The sequence below is a fragment of the Pongo abelii genome, chromosome 10 (assembly GCF_028885655.2).
Source record: "Pongo abelii isolate AG06213 chromosome 10, NHGRI_mPonAbe1-v2.0_pri, whole genome shotgun sequence".
NCBI classification, from domain to species: domain Eukaryota; kingdom Metazoa; phylum Chordata; class Mammalia; order Primates; family Hominidae; genus Pongo; species Pongo abelii.
The window spans coordinates 111,605,172-111,622,184 of record NC_071995.2 but is presented as its reverse complement, the minus strand read 5'-3'; the positions used below and the strand labels follow the sequence as shown (position 1 = coordinate 111,622,184).

Below are 17,013 nucleotides of genomic sequence, written 5' to 3'. Positions count from 1 at the left end.
ATGAGGCCAGTTCCCCTTTCATTATAATCAAAAGCACAGTCCCACTCCGGGTCACCAACATGAGTGTGCACCATTTATTTCTCCCTCGGGAGCTTTCCTCGAAGCACTTATCCATCATTCAGATGAGAAGACATGCCTGGACCCCTCTGCAGAAGTTGGCCAAGGCTGGCTACATAGGCCTGCCCAGTCAGATAAACCCTTCCAAGGAAAAGAAAAAGGAAGAAAGAACATCTACAGAAACAGCGGCAGGTTCTATCTGAAAGGCAAGCCTGCTGCGTGCTCTGTGTGATGAGTCTCCTTCCCCGCCAAGGGCCCAGCTCCTGCTCCAAATGCTGGCTTCTCCTGCTTTCATCCTTAGGTGCAAGCCCAGTCTGGCTGGTTCTTTTTTGAATGGGCCTAGCTAGCTCCAGGAGCAACAGGTTCAGATCAGATCAGAGAGGAAGCTGCAGACACCAGAAGCTCATGTCTTCCATCACATCCAGCAGCCTTTCCCGCAGCCCCTGGAGAAAGGCTTGGCCAGACACCCCAGCTTGCCACTTCACAGGGTGTCATCCCCTTTGCCAAGTGATATCCTGCTTCATGCTGATAGATTAATGCAGCCACTATTCATGGGAGAGAAAAACAAAAAACAAAAAACTCAGGCTGCTGCCTTTTCTTCTGGGGAGTGGGGAACCGTGCATTTTAGCCAGCATGGAATGGGCATTTGCAGAGCTCCCTGAAAGGCCTTGACTCTGCACATACTGCTGGGTTCTTGTCTCGTAACCCATTGGCCCTTGGTTACAGCCAAGGCCCCTCTCCCTGTCCCTAGGATCACAAGTGCTGCACCATTGCCAGGAATAGTTTCTGTCCCACGGAGTGGACCCTGATTCCTCTGGCCTTCTCCCCTTATGTCTGATCCATCAGTAAAGCCTGTCTGCACTCCTGCAGAATTCACCCCAAATGTCACCACCTTCTTCTCTGCCATCACCTGGTCCCTGCCCCATCACAGCTCCCCTCACTGGTCTCCTGGCTTCCACTCCACCTCCTGCACTCCCCTCTCCACTCAGAGACCAAAACAATCATTACGAACACTGTAAATTAAGTCACATCACTCTGGCATAAAACCCTCCCTGCAAAATAAAATCAAACCCAGACTCCTTGGCTACCCTGGGAGGTCCTGCCTAACCAGGACCCTGTCTCCCTTTGTCCCTATCACGTGACCCTCACCCCACTCACACCAGCCATCTGTCTGTCCTTTGTGGCCACCACAGTTGTCTCTGCTTTTGCACTTACTGCCCCCACTTCCCAGGTGTGGCTCATCCCTCCCTTCACCATCTATGCATGGCTATTTCCTCCTAGAAACTCAGCCTCCACTGGCTGCCCTTTTAATAAGTTAGTCTCGCCCCTCCCTCCCCCAACCCATCACTTGTCACTCTCCATCGAGTCTTCCTATCTCCTTCCTTCATGGCGCTTCACGCGGTCTGGAGTTTTCTTGTTTATGTGTTTACTTGTTTATTGGTTTTGCCACCCACTGGGCTGTTGGCTTCAGGGGGCAGGGAACTCTGGCTCCCTCACTGCTGAGTCTGCAATGCCTAGAACAGTGTACAAGACTTGTCTGGAAAGGAGGGAATGGGGGAATGAGTCTAGAGCAGGGGTTCTCACAGTGTGGTCCCTGGGCCAGCAGCATCAACACTGCCTGGGAACTCGTTTGGTGTGCAAATTCTTGGGCTCCATCCTAGTCCCACTGAATCACAAACTCTGTGTTTTAACAACTCCTGCAAGGGGTTCTGATGCAGGCTCAAGTTTGAGAAGCTCGGGCATTGAACCATCTGCAATCTCTACCCGATATCCCCCGGGGTGAGCAAATAACTAGCTGGGTGATCAGTCTTGTCAGGGACAGGGGTTAGGGAAGGTGAAGGGAGTAAGTCTCCTGCCCATGACTGACCTCTGAGCTCTGAGGGACAGGCCTTTGTGTGTCTAGATAGTCCATGCCGGAGCCATGCAGAAAATGCCAAGCCTAGGAGGGCTTCAGAACCACTGTGTGCCACCAGAGCAGAAAGGCAGGCAACTCACCCAGAAAGCTGAATCTTTGGCCTTTTGAAAATTCTACAAAATTCCAAGCATTTGGCTTGGAGGTAAGATGACCAACTCATCACAGTTTGCCCAGGCCTCTCTCCATTCTTTTTTGTTGTTGTTTCATTTTGTCTTAGACACAGGGTCTCACCCTGTCACCCAGGCTGTAGTACAGTGGCACAACCACAGCTCACTGCAGCCTCAGCCTCCTGGGCTCAAGTGATCCTCCTGCCTCAACCTCCCAAGTAGCTGGGACTACAGGTGTGTACCACCATGCCCAGCTAATTGTTTAACTTTTTTATAGAGACAGGAGTCTCACATGTTGCCCAGGCTGGTCTCAAACTCCTGGCTCCAAGCGATCTTCCTGCCCTGGCTTCCCAAAGTGCAGGGATTACAAGTGCGAGCCATCATGCCTGGTCTGCCTCTCAGTTTTAACACAAAGTCCTATATCCCAGGACCCCCTTCAGCTCCAAGCAAACCTGAATGGTTGGTGACCCTATTTGGAGCCCTCATCACCTGGAGTCTCATGAATTCACAAACACATTCCCTTTATAAGTAATTTCTGTGTGTCTTAAAGATGAGATGAGGAAGGCAGAGGAGTTAGGAGAGGAGGAAGATGGAGAGAGAGAGAGAAAAGGAAAGGAAGAGAGGCCGGGGCAGAGGAGAGAGAAAGGGAGAGAGGGAAAGATGGGGAGAAAAGAGAGACTGCAAGGAGAAAGCAGGGAATTATTTAAGGGGTGGGAAAAGTAAGGAGACAGGAGCAGGGAAAAGGAGAGAGAGGGGGAGAGATAAAGACAGAGACTTGGGAACTTAGCACCACAGTGACAGAGGAAAAACACAGGAAGGCAGAGAGGGAAAGGGGAAAGGGGACAGGGAGGAAGATGTGCAATGGAGCGGACCACGCAGATGCTGTTTGGCAGCACCTTGCATGAAAAGCCTCCCAACGAACTTCGAGAAACCATCTCTCTTCTCTGCAGCCCCAGAACGCCACCCCGCCATCAATGGCTGGCACCAAAACCTGCTTACATAATATGTTCTCTGCTGAAAGCTGCTTCCATTCACAAGTCACCACTCGTCATTGTGTAGGTGCATTAAAGAGGAAGAAAAGGAAAAGAAAGAGAGGAAAAAGAAAAAGGCAGCTGAATGAACTCACTCAGATTATATTGAGAGATGAGAAGCTATTTTCCCCCCTCGCTCTCTAAATAAATCCTTCACGAACCAAACATCATTATGATGCTGTCAGATGAGTTTCCTCTTGTTGATTAATTGCAGGGGGTGGTAAAAAACCCAGCTTCCTGAGGCATGTTATCTTGCTCACTGGATGGATTACTAAACCAGAGTCTGACAGGGCTCCATTACAAAGAGATTTAAGCGTGTGTTATATCATTAAAACCAATGACAGCAAGATAATTACTTCGAGGAAACCACAGTGACATTGCGTACAGCAGCCTGGGCCCTCAGCACTGCTGCCTCCCCTCTTTTCCTGGCCCAAATGGGGAGCAGAGTTGGGCTAAGAAGAATCACTTTTGGCTGGGTGCAGTGGCTCACAGCTGGAATCCCAGCACTTCGGGAGGCCGAGGTAGGAGGATAGCTTGAGCCCAGGAGTTTGAGACCAGCCTGAGCAACATAGAGAGACTTCCATTTCACAAAAAAATTAAACAATTAGCCCAGCATGGTCATGCCTGTAGTTCCAGCTACTTGGGAGGCTGAGACAAGAGGATCGCTTGAGCCCAGGAGTTCAAGGCTGCAGTGAGCTATGATCATCATGCCACTGTACTCCAGCCCGGGTGACAGAGCAAGATCCTATCACAAAAAAAAAAAAAAAAAATTTTTTTCGTTCCCTCTTAAAGCCACTGCCTGCAAATCCCAAAGACCTGGCCTGGCTGGACAGCTGATTATTAAGGCCTTGTCACAAATCTACCTGAGAAACTGAGTCCTGGGGTCCTGCCTAGCAAAAAATGACTCCTTGGAATTGTCTGAGGTTAGCAGGGAATGGGAGCGACATGCTAAATCCAGGTCACGCTCCTGTGGGATTCAGTAGCAGAAAGGAAATCAGATGACTCCAGGGATCAAGAGCTTTTTACCCCCCAACAGAATGTAAATCCAGCAACAACCACCTTTCTCTGTTCTTTGCCCCTCTTTTGCCTGCAAGACTAGTAATGCAGCCCCTCCCCCTGCTCCAAGAAACCAAGCCTGCTTCACTTTTAGGAAAGGCTCTTATAGCTTCTCATTAAAGTGTAAATGACTAATAAGGCTGGATGCATTAACTCACTCCAAAGCATCTGCTCTTTAACCAAGAGCAGAGCCTTAAGAAAAAGAATGAAACTTGAATTATGGAAATTTCAGGTATCAGTGAACTGAATATCTTTGGGTGACTCAGGGAGCCCTCTTTGTGCCACACCCCCCCACCAAAGATCACATTATGTAGGTAGCCACTTACTTTATCTAAGTCCCAAAAGGGATCGTGTCTTTTTTTTTGAGACAGAGTCTTGCCCTAGGCTGGAGTACAGTGGTGTGATCTCGACTCACTGTAACCTCTATCTCCCGGGTTCAAGTGATTCTCCTGCCTTAGCCACCCAGATAGCTGGGGTTACAGGCACACACCACCACACCAAGCTAATTTTTGTATTTTTAGTAGAGACTGGGATTTACCATGTTGACCAGGCTGGTCTTGAGCTCCTGACCTCAAGTAATCCACCCACCTTGGCCTCCCAAAGGGCTGGGATTACAGGCATGAACCACCCCACTGGGCCAGGACTGTGTCTTTATTGCCATTTTATTCCCAATGCCCATCATGGTGCCAGGCATACTGTAGGTATTCAATAAATGCGCAATGCATGATAAACAGCAATGGCAGGAAGAGAGAGAGGCCTGTCCTTTGCCTGTAGCAAATCTGAGGCAGGAGCCAAGTCCTTTCAAACCTTTCACCAATGACTCATCATAATCAATACTAACTGAGCACCTACTGTGTGCAGGCCTCTGGCTGGACCACAGGCCCCAAACTGACATGTTCGCTAGTAAATCATTTGAGCTTCATTCATTCATTCACTCAGTAAGTCATTGCTGAGCACCTGCTGTGTGCTGACCTGGACACCAGAAATGAAGACAGCACAGCCTTGGCCCTTAAGGATCTCACTCTGTAGCACCTGAGGACTCCTACAAAGAAGTGCCATAGGTACTTCCCAGGGAGGGGAAGGAAGGCTCAGGTTTCCTAGAGAAAATACACGGCTCAGAGCTTATAGCCTGGGATGATTCAGCAAAAACCTCCCAGGGACTTGAAGGAACAAAAGACTGAGTGGTTGCCAGGGCTTCTCCTCCTAGAATTCTTCTCTGGGGCCTACCCCCCAGGCTCATGACTCCCCTGCTAGTTGCTTAGAGCCTCACAAGCCAAACAGAGAGGGAGTCATTATGCCCATTTCACAGATGAAGAAACTGAGTTCTGGGGACGTGCAGCAACTGGGAAACTGCAGTGGGGAACAAGAGGGGCTGGCAGCTCCTGTCTCCAAGCTTTGTCCTCCCTCTTGTGAGTCACACAGCTACACAACTAGCCCAAAGAACTCACCTTCCTCTACCTCACCCTACTCGTTTTGGTCAGGGGTGATTTCACTGTTACCATCACCAACATCGCCCCCATTGTGAACATTTGTTGGACATTTACTCCTTGCCAGACTCAGTATAAAGTGATCATTAACTCTTAAAATTCTCACAACTGCATTCTTATTCCCATTTTGTAGATGGGAAAATTGAGGTCCAGAGAGGTGAAGTGACACAACCAGAAAGTGCTAGGATCAAGATCTAACCCTAAGAAATTTATTTCCAGAGCCCATCCTCTTAATCCCTATATCATGCTACCCTAATAAACCTAATTGAAGAAACTGAGCTCAGAGAGGTTAAGGGCCTTGCCTGAAGTCACACAGCAAGGAAATGCCAGAGTCAAAATTAGAACTAAGGTCTGACTGCCCCCAGAGCCCACACTGCAGCCCCTGGCTGGTTAGGGAAGTAGACAGGTGTGAGGCACAGAAAGGAGGGGGCTATTTCTGCAGTGCCTCCTTCACTCTTTCAGCACATCAAGGCTCTCCACCCTGGGTGGTAGGTGAATTATTTAAAATCATCAGCTTCAGCCCACCATGACTGGGTCCCAGAATTATTTTTATCCCAGATTATGGCCACAGCTCTTAACAGAAATAAACCACACCGTTTTCTTCTCATTGGCTTCACATCAATTCCTGACTTATCTGCAATTACAATCAGCTCCCCACTGAATGAGGGTGAAGGGCAGAAGACAGGTCCATGTGTCATGGTGGTTTTTATTGGAAAGCCATAAACTCTGTAGGACCCATTCACAGAGCGGGAAAGAGTTAAAGCATAATGTCACAGCCTACAAAGAAAGCCCAAGAGCAGCCACCCCAACCAAATGCACATCTTCAGACAAAGCAGCCAGTCTGTGTACGGAGCAATAAGAAGGAGAAAGGCAAAGTGGGCTGGGGGCACTGACTTTCCAGGCTACCCCTGTGGAATCACAGAATCTCTGCCTTCTGCCTCTCTCCTGCCAACAAGAAACGAAATGTCCACATTTGTCTCCATGGTTAAGCTTCCTGATTACCAGCATGGGCTGGAGAGACACTGCTGAACGTCCTTCCTCTGTACCTCAGGCTGGATCGGGGGAGTAGGGGCTGCTGGAGCCAGAAGTGAGGGGATGACACCTTGGTCTTCATAATGGTGGGTTTATATGTTGCTGCCATAACCTACTGTGTGGTCTTGGGCAAATTGTTTTTCCTCTCTGGGCCCCCCTGGAAAGGGTTAGACTAAATCAGAGTTCCTGAACTTGGAGGGGTGCTCACATGGGCATTACGGAGGATCCACTAACCCCCTGATGTTGTGTGTTTGTGTGTATATGCATCTTTTCAGAGCAGAGCCTCTCCAAGGAGTCCTTGCTGCTACTCCTGAGAAGAGTCTCTTTGGAGCCTTCAAGTGCTGCAAAATCTACATCTCCGTGCATCTGAGGCCATAAATAAAGCAGACCCCTTTCCAGCTGAGCTCAGGATTCTAGAAACCTAGCAAAGTTCTCACAAGAGACTCCCCTATCCCCATTCACCCCAAACAGTGCCTCTCCCCGACACAGGATAAATTCTCAAGCACAGTGCTAACCCTTCCTAGAAATGTGGGCATGTGCAGTCACTCACACTCACACACATACCTATCTCATAGTCAGAGAACCCCAGAACTGGAAGGGGACTTAGGGCCACCCAGACAGACTGCCCCATTGCATAGATGGGGAAACCAAGGCCCAGAAAGGGGAGACAGCTGGGACTGGAACCCAGGTCTCCTGACCCAAGTCCAAGGCTCTTTCCAGAAGCTTCTGTTTCCCTCTCCCTGGTGCACCACAATGCACCACTTCAAATGTGACGGGGGAGGAGGGAGGGCGGCCTCTTGGATCTTGGCCATCCCTAAGGAAGTGAGGCAGTGGAGAGATATTTGGGAAGTGTCCACATCTGGACACCCAAGTCTTAGCTATCCCAGCTGGGCTGGCACATACCGCATGGCTAAACCAGTTGTTAAAAATATTAAAATAAAATAAAAGTATTAAAATTAAATGGGGATGCTGCCCTGAGGCCTCTGTGGCTGTCTTGATAGCCCCCTAAGATCTCCCCAAACCTCTCCATAATCCAGCAATTAAAAGATTAACACTCAGTACAGCAGGGGCCCCCTAAGATGCCCTATTCCAGGACCCTAGCCATTCTGATCAATTAGTACCGATTTCAATACTTTAAATATCACCCATAGCCAGATCTGTGGTTCTTTATTTGAACAAAATTTCCACACATTCATTATTCACACTCAAGGCTTCCCAGTGAGGAATCTAAGGCAACTTCCTCCTCAAGGTCACCCAGCAAGGGAAGCTAGGAAGAGAAGTTAGGGATTTTGAGAACCAAATCTTTGGCACTAACCACTGGACAACCCTCCTCTTCTGCCTCATATGTCCTGCCTGAGCAGGCACATGCTCTGGGATTTCAGCATCTCTTCTTGGCTATGGGGCTAGAGAAAAAAGGAATGAGTGAACCCTGCTTATATTTCAGGCTTGCCAATCTCTGGCTGTTGTTTTATTCCTCCCACCTCCAAGAGCAAGAATCTAAAAAGGAAATCCTTGGGGGTGCAGAACACTGAGGTGGCCCCTGAGATAATAGCAAAGATGCTAAAAATAAGGGCATTCATTTCTAGAAAAGTAGATGTAATCAAAGCAGAAAGCAAAGTGAAATCCCCTTTTGATGGGTCACAGATTAGCATCAAAAGTATTTCAAAATTAAATGTGAGCTTTTGGATTCAGTTTCAAGGTACTTCCACTTCCCACTCACTAACAGGTTGGTGGAGCCTCTTTCCCCATCAGGATCTTGGAAAAAGAAACTAGTGCAGAGGGACGGTCTACCCTGGAACAAAACTGAAGCTGAAGCCTGGAATCTTTCCCCAGAATTTGAACAAGCTTTGTTCCCCTCCTTCCTTCTGAGATGAACAGAAGGATAGAATCTCCCAAGCTAGTGCCAGGACGCTCCCCCATACAATCACTTACAGGTTACACCACCTGTGAAAATAAAACATCATCTCCTCTGCAGGCAGTGGCTGCTCTCTTCTGGCCAGCCTGACCACTCATCCCAAGCAGAGTGTGGCCCTTTCCTGGCTCCCAGGTCTTCCATCTCAGGAAAGCGTGAACAGCCAACCTCGCAAAAATCACCACAATTAAATTACTCAGCTGTTCCTGGAACAGGGTACAATCTAAGCTCTGTCCTGTGCAAATCTTACCCAGTGTGCCTAGGCAAAAGTTACCCTTCCAGTCTCAGGTGACCCCCTCCCCTCCAGGAATAAGCACTCACTTGCTAAGTCAGAATACCCAGAGTCCCTCCATGCCAGACTAGCCAGCCCCACGAAGGGTTAACTCTCTCAGAGAACTGCCGGCTACTTTCACCAGCTTCTGCTGCAAAGGAGAGGGCAAATTGGGCAGAAGCCACAATCTTGATCGCATTGCCTACAATATGAGCACGTTTTACCCCCTCCCTGGGCACTAAGCCAAAATCTCATTTGGCTTTGGGATGCCGCTTAGGTGATAAAACACTGCAGGATGTAGGCAAATAAGCATAGTCGTTCCTCGATACCCTTCTCCTCCCAACTACCCTTTACCCCACCAGCTCATGAACACACATCACAATTGGGATTCCAATACCCCTAGCCCATCTGCACAACTCAGGAGAATTTCACTTACCGCGACGCTGGAGGATTGCAGGGGGAATGGGTGAGCCAAATTCTTGCCAACTCCTCCCTTCCCTGCCGGGTAGGAAGACGCTAAGTCCCAATGACTTGGTTTAAAAGCTCAGTGGAGGTGCCTGAAAGAAAATTGTTCATTTGACTCTCCTACTCTTCCCAAAATAAAATCAAAGCACCAGTGCACACACGTAGACACACAGACACATCAACTACCCCTAAATCATGCAGGACCAAGACAAAAAGAAATACCACTGCCAGAAGCGGAGAAAACTCGGACCAGCCAGTGAGTCAGTGGACAAGGGACAGTGGCTCCCTCAGACTGTCCTCCACATGGATGAAGGTTTTCGCTCTGTGAGTCAGTCTCTCTCTCTCTCTCTCTCTCTCTCTCTCTCTCTCTTTCTCTCTCTCTCCCTTCTCCCTTCCTTTCCAGTCCGCGTAGGCAACTCCGGGCTGCCGGGCTGCTGGCAGTAGACGAATCAATTGCTTCCCCAGAGCCGGTTTCTGCCGCGGCTGCCACCACTACTGCAAAGCCCTGTGTGAGCAAGGGAAGCGGGGCGGCAGCTTCCCAGTGCAGGGGGAACCAAGCGGGAACCAAGCCTGCCTCCCACCCGTGATTTATGTGTGCGGTGCCTGGAGAAAGAAAGGTGGGAGGCCGGGAGGGGAGGTTGGGCACACCAGAGATCCCAGCTGGTCGAAACGGCAACCAGGTGATTGGCGTTCAGCACCACGGACAGCGCTAGGATGCGGCGGAGGAGGGGATGGGCGGGAAGAGAACCCCTAGGAAGAGAAGTTAAGTAATTGGATGGTTAAAGCAGAGAAGGGGGAGTCCGGAGGGGTGGGGGACGGGACTTCTCGACATCACACAGTCTAGTCAGTGACAGCTTACCTACCACACACTTGTTCTAATACTGTCGCTCACTCTCAGAGCAAAGGAACTATAACTTCACAGCCCCTGTCTCCCACACGCCCCCAGTCCTGCTCCTCTCTGCTCAGACAAGAGCTTGGCCCCAGTGTGCGGGGCTCCCTAAGTGGTTTTTCCCCTCAAAGTTTCGCCCAGATGACCTGTCCTCACCCACATTGCTGCAGATTTCTGAGTACCTGGAGTTTCTCAGAATTCAGAGCAGAAAAGCTGAGGCGTAAGAAATGGAAATTTCTAAGGGGCAGGGTGGCTTAGTTGAATAAGCACTTGATGGTTTTCTGGAAGTCAGATCCAGCCCCCTTACAACTCTGGAAAAGTCATTTAATGTTTCCAAGTCCCATCTGTAAAAATGATAACATAACGACCTTATTTTTCCTAAAGATAGGAAGCAAGAGGTTAAAATGCAACAATAAGAATACCCAAGCTGTGAACTGCCATGATTTCATGATCCATAACCTGTCCTAAAACACAAATGTTTGGACAGAGCGATAAAGGAATTGACAGCCAATCTAGGATGGCATGTGCCAACCTCACCCTTCAGCATGTGGTTTGAGTAGAATGAAGGAAATTTTTGGTCTAAATCAGACCATTGAGCCTTGGCCAAAGACCCTTCCCCAAAAGATCCAGACTGGCTTTCTGAAGTGAAATCGCTATATGGACAATGAAATAAAAGTATCAAAAGGAGAAATATATAAAGATGAATGGATTCCCATGGCTCCCAGTGCTCCATATCTCAAGAGTCCTATTCCTCCTAACTTTGGGAAAGGGCTCAAATTGGAAAAAGGCCAGGAAATCTCAAACAGACCAAGATCTGCTTAGAACTTCTCTGCAAAGTGAAGGAGAACTCTCTCTATTGGAGACTCATATCTAAAGCCTCCCATCCAGATGGCCCAGGGTTAACTACTACATTTGTCACTTACTTCTCCCCATGAGACCCAGGAGTTAAAATGAGAACATTTAGAGCTTCATTTAAAAAACAATTTTTTAAGACAGTGTCTCTGCCAGGCGCGGTGTCTCATTCCTGTAATCCCAGCACTTAGGGAGGTCGAGGCAGGTGGATTACCTAAGGTCAGGAGTTTAAGATCAGCCTGGCCAACATGGTGAAACCCCATCTCTACTAAAAATACACAAAAATAGCTGGGCATGGTGGTGTGCACCTGTAATCCCAGCTACCTGGGAGGTGGAGGCAGGAGAATCACATGAACCTGGGAGGCAGAGGCTGCAGTGAGCCAAAGTTGCGCCATTACACCCCAGCCTGGGCAATGAAAGTGAAACTCCATCTCAAAAAAAAAAAAAAAAAAGACAGTGTCTCACTCTGTCACCCAAGCTGAAGTGTAGTGGTGCAATCATAGCTCACTGAAACCTTGAACTCCTGGGCTGAAGTGATCCTCCCACCCCAGCCTCTCCAGTAGCTCGGACTAAAGGTGCAACAAGAACATACCCTGCTTATTTTATTTTTTTTTTTTTGGCAGAGATGGGTCTCACTATATTGCCCCAGCTGGTCTCGAACTCCTGGCCTCAAATGATCCTCCTGCCTCAGTGGTGGTGGTGGTGGTGGTAGTAATTGTCATCATGATGGTAATCATAGTGATGATTATAGTGATGGTGTTGATTGACAATGATTATGCTGATGATGTTGATGGTGATGATTATGGTGGTGGTGGTAGTGGCAATGACGGCAGCTATTGAAAACCTACTATGTGCTAGCCCTTCTGCTAGGAACTTTACATGTATCATCTTCTGAAGTCCTCACCATGACCCTTTCAGGACACTAGTATTATTCCCATCTTGCAAATGAGAAAACTTAGACTCAATAAATAAAATTCCTTGCTTGAGGCTTCACAGTAAGTTACAGACATAGCATTCAAACTCAGGGTTGTATGATTCCAAAGAACATGCTCCAGGATGTCTCTCTCAGAGTCCATTTCAAATGCATTCTACAAGTTTGAGGGGAAAAATTTCATCGAATATTTTCTGGGATGATCCTGTGACATAAATTCAGTGTCCTCACTTTACAGATGAAGAAACTGGGGACCAGAGAGGAGAAGTGACTTGTCCATAGTCAAAGAGCTAGGAAGTAGCAGAGTTGAGTATAGAATGCAAGCCTTTCAGATGCCAGGACCTGTGGTCTATTGCCTAGGGCAGTCCCAGGCACATAGGAAACCCTCAATAAACAATTTCGTTTGTTTTATTTGAGACAGAGTCTTGCTCTGTCACACAGGCTGGAGTGCAGTGGTGAGATCTCACCTCACTGCAACCTCCACCTCCTGGATTCAAGAGGTTCTCATGCCTCAACCACCCAAATAGCTGGGACAGGCATGCGCCCCATGCCTGGCTAATTTTTGTATTTTTAGCAGAGACGGGGTTTCGCCATGTTGGTCAGGCTTGTCTCGAACTCCTGACCTCAAGCGACCTCCCCACGTCGACCTCCCAAAGTGCTGGGATTACAGGTGTGAGCCACCACACCTGGCTGCCTCAATAAACATTTGAAGAGTGATTCAAGAAGCTCAAGGAGAAATGAAAGTCATTTAGGATTCTGGTGGTGGAATCACAACCCAAGTATTTCCCAGGCCTCTTGGCTTCCAATCCCAAAGAATTTCTCACAGCTTCCCCAGCCATTAGGCATGTATTCTGGGAAGGCCTCTCATGAATTCAGCTCTCCCTTAGGGAATGACAATAGCTACCACCTGCTGCATACCTAGACACCTGCCATGTGTCAGGCATTGTACTAAGCACTTTACAGTGATTATCCTCACACTTCTCAACTACCTGAAGTGGGTGCTATTATTGCCCTGTTTGCAGACAAGAAGATGAAGGTTCAGACAGGTGATGTGAAGCCCCCAAGCTCACACAACCAGGGAGCAGCAGAGGCAGGGGTGCAAATCTCAGGTCTGTCTGACTCCAAAGCCTGGTTTTCACGACCCTGCCAGTTTTTCCAAAACCAGGCTCCCTAGAGGCCCCTGTGGACATGAAAAGAGGCCTCAACTGACCCTCCACTCTGGTTTCACTACAACAGTTAGTGGTGCTTTTAACTGTTTTGCATACTGGGCATCTGCCCAAGCCTTCATTGAAACAAGGACTTTGCAGCAAAATTAAAAAATAATAATATGGTTGAAACCGGAGCTCTGCACCCTCTCTGGTGACCACGCCATCTAGGAACTAGCCTTGTCTTGTCAGGGGACCTTGCCCCACCCTGCCCACCTCCCTGGTCACCACTGCCAAACCCCCTTCTGTCCCGGGTGCTGCTGGAGAACCCTTTGTTCAAAGAACCAGCTGCTGCTGTAAGCTCCACCAGCCTGTGGCACTGCAGCAGGGAGACACCTCGAAACCCAGACTCCTCAAGGCTAAGCCCAGCCAGGGTCTGATGCTCTCGAGGCTTCATTCAATGATAGAACATTGCGAAGATTCTTCAGGCCCCAATTCAGCAAGCTGCCTTGCTCTACCCTTGTTTTATGGAGCAGAGGCAGCCCAGTAAGACTTTCCATCACCCCAAAGAGGATGGGAAATGATGATGGTAGTAATAGCTACAGCAACAAATGCTACCCACTACCTCCTGAACAATTTGTATGTGTGCAGCGGCATCATCTCATCCTCCCAACAATCCCGTTTCAGGATGATAATGGTTCCATTTCTGTTTTATGAAACTGAGACTCCTAAAGCAACTAGCCTGAGGCCATTGAGTTCATAAGTGGTGAGACTGGAATTTGAACCAAGACCCTGTGAATTTATGATCATTATGCTATCCGGCATTCCTAATTCCTAATCATCTCTCCTTTTGCAGGGGGCAGGTTCTTACTATTTACCAGGTGCCATGCTTTATCTCCCCAGCACTATTCATGGCTGACAACAGTAAAAGGAGGTTATGTTGCGCTATTTACCCATTTTCAAGATGAGGAAATCAGACATGGAGAGCTCAAGTGACTTGCCCAAGATAACACAGCTAGGAAGAGGGGGAGAATGGGGTGTGAATCTGAACAGTTTATCTCAAGGTCCTCTGTGCTTTTCTGTCTCCAAAGGAAACGGGCACTGAGATAGCCCATTTCACTTAGCAAGTGTGGTAGGCAAAATAATGGCCCCAAAAGATGTCCACATTTTCATCCCCAAAAGGGGTTAATAGATTACCTTAAGTGGCAAGTGGGACTTTGCAAGTGTGATTAAGTTGAGGATCTTGAGGTGGGGAGATTATCCTGGGTTATTTGGGTGAATCCAATGTAATCACAAGGGTCCTTATAGGAGGGAGGCCGGAGGGCCAGAGTCAGAGAGGAAAGGTGTGGATGGAAGTATAGGGGGAGAGAGAGAAAGAGAGATAGGGAGAGGTATGAAGATGCTTTGTTACTGGTCTTGAAGATGGTGGAAGAAGCTACTAGGTAAGGAATGTGGGCAGGCTCTAGAAAATGGAAAAGGTGAGGAAAAGAGTTGCCCCAAGAGCCTCCAGAAGGAACACAACCCCACTGCTGACACCTTGGTTTGAGGAATTCTGACCTCCAGGACTGTAAGATAATTAATCTGTGTTGTCTTCAGCCACAAAGTTTGTGATTACTTGTTACAGCAGCATAGGAAACCAATACAGCAAGTCTGCCAGGGGACCCTACATTAAGAAGCCCACAGCAAATCGGCTTTAGGAATCACAACTGAGCTCCCTCTTAGACAAAGAACCCAATGCTTCAATCATACTACAACCTGTTCTGAAAAATACCATGTGCATGCCCTACAAGAGAAAGGACACATGCTCAAAGCTTTAGCCTGAACACTGGGCTTTGTCGCTGGATGACACTGCTAGGGCATCCATGCCTTCTTCACTCCCTCCTCCTTCTCCTTTAACAGCCTCCAGGGAAATGCTACTGTCAGGGACACAAAAGGGAAGAAATGTCACAGGGCAGCTTTCCAGGAGCACAACTCATCACAGGAAATCGGTCAAAGATAGAATAAGTAAATGAAACAGAGAGATTGGCGTGCAAGAGAAAGAGAAAGAACACGAGACAGAGAGAGAAAGAATTGCTGGATCCCTGAGATTGGCCTATGTGCACTGACAAATCCCTTCCCACAAGGAAAAGGGCAATCGTGGGGAAGCCCACTAACCTCCTTAGGAAAGGATACAGTAGGACTTGGCAAAGCAAGCTTTCAAGACAAGTCAACAAGTCTTATTTATTAATCAGTCAATTCCGCGTTATCAGGCAAGGCTCTGCCAGGGGAAGGGAACTTGGACTTGCCTTCTCTGATACTTGGAGTTTGATTTCAGCTCCCCTACTTCCCAGTTTGGGACCTTGGCATGTCACTGGCATGCTCCAAACCTCAGTCTCCTCAACTATAAAATGGGACCACCATACCTTCCCCGCTCATCTCCTGAAGCAGCCAGGATGTTTCACTGAGCTAATGAATAGGAGTTTCGTATACTCTAAATGATGAATAACAGCTACCATTTACTAAGTGTCTACCGTGTGCTGCGTGCTTATCCAGACTCCTATCCTTAAAGAATGTAGCTAAAACGTCCTGACCATAAGTAAGGGGAAAAGGACAGCAACGGCAGAGATGGCATAATGAAATGGTTAAGAGGCCAGGTTCTAGAGCTAGGCTGCCAGTGTTCAAATCTGACTCTACCACATGCAAACTGTGTGACCTTGAGGAAGTTACTAAACCTCCCTTTGCACCTCAGTTTCTCTGTCTGCAAAGCAAATGATAGCACTTCCTCATATGGTTGTTGTTAGGATCACATTAGCTAGTATATGTTAAAGCACTTAGAGCAGAGCCCGGCACGTAGGCAACCCCATGTCTGTCATCTTTATTCATTATCATTGCCATTGTGAGTATTATTTATTATGGAAGAGAGGTATCTTCCAACGAGTGATACATGTTGTGCTGAGATCCAAAAGATGAAGTTAGGTATTCTAAGGATGTTTATTTTTTCAATGTTTAGATGTTACATTTTTACTTTAAAGCACATTAGAAAATTATTATATGCCCACTTACAGCAGTGACATAATGTCATTTCCATTACCTCCATAGCATTATCTGCCCTGAAATCTGAAAATCAGTCAGTCCTGAAATCATTCCTCTGGGTATGCTAGGTTTGCCTAACTACGCTCTGCCCCCACCATGCAGCTGTATCTTTTTTTTTTTTTTTCTTTTTTTTTTTGAGATGGAGTTTCGCTTTTCTTGCCCAGGCTAGAGCAATGGTGCAATCTCAGCTCACTGCAACCTCCGCCTCCCGGGTTCAAGTGATTCTCCTGCCTCAGCCTCCCAAGTAGCTGGGATTACAGGCATGCACCACCATGCCTGGCTAATTTTGTATTTTCAGTAGAGATGGGGTTTCTCCATGTTGGTCAGGTTGTTCTCGAACTCCCGACCTCAGGTGATCCACCCACCTCAGCCTCCCAAAGTGCTGGGATTATAGGCGTGAGCCACCACACCCGGCCACAGCTGTATCTCTTAAGGCCAGCTCCCCAGTTAAGCCAGTAAGTCCCAAAACACAATCTTAGGCCAAAAGAATAAAGTAAGCATGTAGAACCTTTCCTCTCCCAGGTCCTCTCCAGAATCTGAATCTGTTTCTAGCCTGTAACAAATAAATAGCTGACACTTATTGAAAGGCTGACTGCATTTTCCTCATCTGAACTCCTACAACAGAACCTCACCTTCTCCCTGTGTCCACCCTACATTATAACTGGCTCCCCCACCAGATTGGACATTCCAAGAACACAACTCAGTCTTGTGTGTTTCTGAGTTCTCAGGACCCAGAACAAATCTGATGCCTGGTCAATGTTGAATAAACGAATTATTCTTAGAACTTTTGA

The 17,013-nt window shown here is 47.9% G+C and overlaps 1 protein-coding gene across 3 annotated transcripts in view; it reads right to left on the bottom strand.

The window, feature by feature from the left end:
* Nucleotides 1-17,013, bottom strand: part of RPH3A (rabphilin 3A) — a 344,016-nt gene that overhangs the window by 100,069 nt on the left and 226,934 nt on the right. The window contains exons 1-2 of one of the 3 annotated variants that reach the window (XM_024256359.3): nt 9,556-9,925; nt 9,305-9,425 (exon numbers count right to left, since the gene is read on the bottom strand). The exons of 1 other annotated variant lie outside the window; for it this stretch is intronic. The gene's annotated coding sequence lies outside the window, so the exon portion shown is untranslated. 3 annotated transcript variants of the gene reach the window in all.